Below are 5145 nucleotides of genomic sequence, written 5' to 3'. Positions count from 1 at the left end.
AGTCGTATGCAGGCCGTGGTGTATGCACTTTTTTGGCATATTGCCATGTGTTTTGATCTTCAAATCACACACTAAATTATATGTATGCTCACTTGCATTCAATACACATTTTGTTTTCATATATGACAAGTTAATGTTTTGACCATCAAGTCATCTAATAAATTTTACACATGCTCACTTACATGTAATACACATGGATATTAATGGGATTTCAAGTCATCTAATAAATTTTACACATGCTCAATTACATGTAATACACATGGATATTAATGGGATTTCAAAAAAAATGAGGCTATGGTGTATGAATTCTCCTCCCACATGCATGCCATGGTCATGGTAGGATGTGCAAAAAGTTTGGGATCATTTGGTGGGGACGGCAAGGAAAACCTCTTTCAAACTTGCCCTCGGGCAGACCCGAATGGTCCGGCTTGTACATGGTGCATGTGGGGGCATGCATGATATGACCCCAACTTTTGAGAGCATGTGAGCATGCCTAATGTGGGCCCCCCAGGCAAGGTGTGCACGAATTCGGACACAAAACGCATGTTGTGTCACGCCGGGGCAGTGTTCTAGGGTTTTTTCGACCATCTCCAAATCACCTCATTTTTGGCACACATGATCTCTTGCACAAACAAAGCTAGGTTTCCAAGGTTTTATATTTTTGAATTTTTTATTAATTTATAATCCCTCTAGACTGACTGGTCAAAAAATCAGTCTATACCTCAGGGGGGCATTGTAAAATATACTTTTTCCAAATTTTCTTTCATAGGCATGTGTGGCACATGTGGGTCACCATGTGCAAGAACATTTGGGTGATTTGGAGGTGGTGCGAAAATCACATTTGTTAAAAAACTGGCTTAAGTCCAAATGGCCCCTCCAGAATGCGGTCATTTTTTCGACCACCTCCAAATCACCTCAATTTTGGCACACATGATCTCTTGCACAAACAAAGCTAGGTTTCCAAGGTTTTATTTTTTTTGAATTTTTTATTAATTTATAATGCCCTCTAGACTGACTGGTCAAAAATTGGTCTATAACTCAGGGGGGCATTGTAAAATATTCTTTTTCCAAATTTTCTTTCATAGGCATGTTTGGAACATGTGGGTCACCATGTGTGAGAAAATTTGGGTGATTTAGAGGTGGTGGGAAAATCACATCTGTTCAAAAACTGGTTTAAGTTAGACCAAATGGCCCCTCCGGAATGCGGTCATTTTTTCGACCATCTCCAAATTGGCTCAATTTTGGCACACATGATCTCTTGCACAAACAAAGCTAGGTTTCCAAGGTTTATATTTTTTTATAATTTTTTGTTTGTTTATAATGCCCTCTAGACTGATGATACATCCATTTTGCATCATGCTTTTATATCGATATTTATTGCATTATGGGCTGTTATTTCACATTATGTCACAATACTTATGGCTATTCTCTCTTATTTTACAAGATTTACATAAGGAGGGAGAATGCCGGCAGCTGGAATTCTGGGCTGGAAAAGGAGCAAATATTAGAGACCTATTCTGCACAACTCCAAAAGTCCTGAAACTCCATGGAACACCTTATAATAAATAATGAAAAATCCTCGCCAAAGATGAAGACCAGGGGGCCCACACCCTGATCACGAGGGTGGGGGGCGCGCCCCCCTACCTCGTGGGCCCCCTGGTGGCTCTCCGATGACCATCTTCTCTTATATGAAGTCTTTCGTCGAGAAAAATTAAAGAGGCAACCTTTCGGGACGAAACTCTGCCGCCACGAGGCGGAACCTTGGTGGATCCAATCTAGAGCTCCGGCAGAGCTGTTTTGCCGGGGAAACTTCCCTCCCGGAGGGGGAAATCATCGCCATCGTCATCACCAACGCTCCTCTTATCGGGAGAGGGCAATCTCCATCAACATCTTCACCAGCACCATCTCATATCCAAACCCTAGTTCATCTCTTGTATCCAATTCTTGTCTCCAAGTCCGGGATTGGTGCTAGTAGGTTGCTAGTAGTGTTGATTACTCCTCGTAGTTGATGCTAGTTGGTTTAATTGGTGGAAGATCATATGTTCAGATCCTATATGCATATTAATACCCCTCTGATTATGAACATGTTTATGCTTTGTGAGTAGTTGCGTTTGTTCCCGAGGACAAGGGAGAAGTCTTGCTAATAGTAGTCATGTGAATTTGGTATTCATTCGATATTTTGATGAGATGTATGTTGTCTAGCCTCTAGTGGTGTTATGTGAACGTTCACTACATAACACTTCACCATTATTTGGGCCTGGAGGAAGGCATTGGGAAGTAATAAGTAGATGATGGGTTGCTAGAGTGACAGAAGCTTAAACCCTATTTTATGCGTTGCTTCGTAAGGGGCTGATTTGGATCCATATGTTTCATGCTATGGTTAGGTTTACCTTAATACTTTTGTTGTAGTTGCAGATGCTTGCAATAGAGGTTGATCATAAGTGGGATGCTTGTTCAAGTAAGAACAGCACCCAACCACTGGTCCACCCACATATCAAATTATCAAAGTACCGAACGCGAATCATATGAACGTGATGAAATCTAGCTTGACGATATTCCCATGTGTCCTCGGGAGCGCTTTTCCTTATATAAGAGTTTGTACAGGCTTGCCATTTTCTACAAAAAGGATTGGTCCACCTTGCTGCACTTTATTTACTTTTGTTACTTGTTGCTCGTTACAACTTATCCTATCGCAAAACTATCTGTTACCACTTATTTCAGTACTTGTAGAGAATACCTTGCTGGAAACCTCTTATCATTTCCTTCTGCTCCTCGTTGGGTTCGACACTCTTACTTATCGAAAGGACTACGATAGATCCCCTATACTTGTGGGTCATCAAGACTCTTTTCTGGCGCCGTTGCCGGGGGGTGAAGTGCCTTTGGTAGGTGGAATTTGGTAAGGAAAAATTTATATAGTGTGCTGAAATTTACTGTCACTTGTTACTCTGGAAAGTAATCCTCTGAGGGGCTTGTTTGGGGTATCTTCACCCCGACCAGTAGAGCAAAGAGTTGCTCCTCAACCTACTGAAAATGAAAATGCTTGCTTTGAAATTCCTTTGGGTATGGTAGAAAAACTGCTAGCTAATCATTTTTTAGGAGATGGATCAAAACATCCTGATGAGCATCTAATATATGTGGATGAAGTTTGTGGATTATTTAAGCTTGCAGCTGTACCCGGAGATGTTGTTAAGAAGAAGGTCTTCCCTTTATCTTTGAAGGGAGATGCATCAACATGGTATAGGCTATGTGATGATATGGAGTCTTGGGACTACAAACGATTGAAATTGGAATTTTATCAAAAGTTTTATCCTATGCATCTTGTTCATCGTGACTGCAATTATATATATAATTTTTGGCCTCGCGAAGGAGAAAGCATCGCTCAAGATTGGGGGAGGCTTAAATCAATGTTATATTCATGCCCCAATCATGAGCTCTCAAGAGAAATGATTATTCAAAAATTTTATGCTCGACTTTCTGATAGCAATCACACCATGCTTGATACTTCTTGTGCTGACTCTTTTATGATGAAGACAATTGAATTCAAATGGGATTTATTGAAAGAATTAAACGCAACTATGAAGATTGGGACCTCGACAATCGTAAGGAGTCAGGTATGACACCTAAGTTTGATTGTGTTAAATATTTTATGGATACCGATATTTTCCGTAAGTTTAGCACTAAATATGGACTTGATCCTGAGATAGTAGCCTCTTTCTGTGAATCTTTTGCTACTTATGTTGATCTCCCCAAGGAGAAGTGGTTTAAATATCATCCTCCCATAGAATTAAAAGTAGCTGCACCTATTAAAGTTGAAGAAAAGACTATCACTTATAATGATCCTATTGTTCCTACTTATGCTAAGAAACCACATTTCCCTGTTAAAATAAAGGATCATGCTAAAGCTTTAACTGTGGTTCGTAAAAGCAATATTAAAATATATACACCTCCTGAGCAAGTTAAAGTTGAACCTAATATTGCTATTGTCAAAGAACTTTTGTCTGATAATATAGATGAGCATGTTATTTACTTCTGTAATGAAACTGCTAGAATCGCTAAACCCCGTGATACAAATAAACCTAGACCTGTGGTAGGCATGCCTGTTATTTCTGTTAAAATAGGGGATCATTGTTATCATGGCTTATGTGATATGGGTGCTAGTGCCAGTGCAATACCTCATTCCTTATAATAAGAAATTATGCATGACATTGCACCCGTTGAGTTAGAAGAAATTGATGTCACTATTGAACTTGCTAATAGAGATACTATATCACCAATGGGAATTGTTAGAGATGTTGAAGTCTTGTGTGGGAAAACTAAATATCCTGCTAATTTTCTTGTTCTTGATTCCCCACAAGATAGCTTTTGTCCCATTATATTCGGTAGACCCTTCTTGAATACTGTTAATGCTACCATAGATTGCACAAGGAATGTTGTTACTGTCGGCTTAGATGATATGACTCATGAATTTAACTTCTCTAAATTTAGTAAACAACACCGTGAAGAAGAATTGCCAGTAAGGATGAAATTATTGGTCTTGCTTCTCTTGACGTACCCCTAGTAATCCTTTAGAACATTATTTGCTAGACCATGAGAATGATATGTTTATGAATGAAAGAAGGGAAATAGATGAAGTATTCTTTAAACAGGAACCTATTCTGAAACACAATTTGCCTGTTGAAATCTTAGGGGATCCCCCTCCACCTAAGGGTGATCCCGTGTTTGAGCTTAAACCGTTGCCTGATAATCTTAAATATGCTTATCTTGATGAAAAGAAGATATATCATGTTATTATTAGTGCTAACCTTTCAGAGCATGAAGAAGAAAGATTATTGAAAACTCTGAAGAAGCACCGTGCTGCTATTGGATATACTCTTGATGATCTTAAGGGCATTAGTCCCACTCTGTGTCAACATAAAATAAATTTGGAAGCGGATGCCAAACCAGTTCGTGATCCTCAGCGATGTCTGAATCCTAAAATGAAAGAAGTGGTAAGAATAGAAATACTAAAGCTTCTGGAGGCAGGTATAATTTATCTCGTTGCTGATAGTCAGTGGGTAAGCCCTGTTCATTGTGTCCCTAAGAAGGGAGGTATAACTGTTGTTCCTAATGATAAAGATGAATTGATTCCACAAAGAATTATTACAG

Source organism: Triticum dicoccoides, chromosome 7A (assembly GCF_002162155.2).
Source record: "Triticum dicoccoides isolate Atlit2015 ecotype Zavitan chromosome 7A, WEW_v2.0, whole genome shotgun sequence".
NCBI lineage: Eukaryota > Viridiplantae > Streptophyta > Magnoliopsida > Poales > Poaceae > Triticum > Triticum dicoccoides.
Note: the sequence above shows the minus strand (reverse complement) of the source record.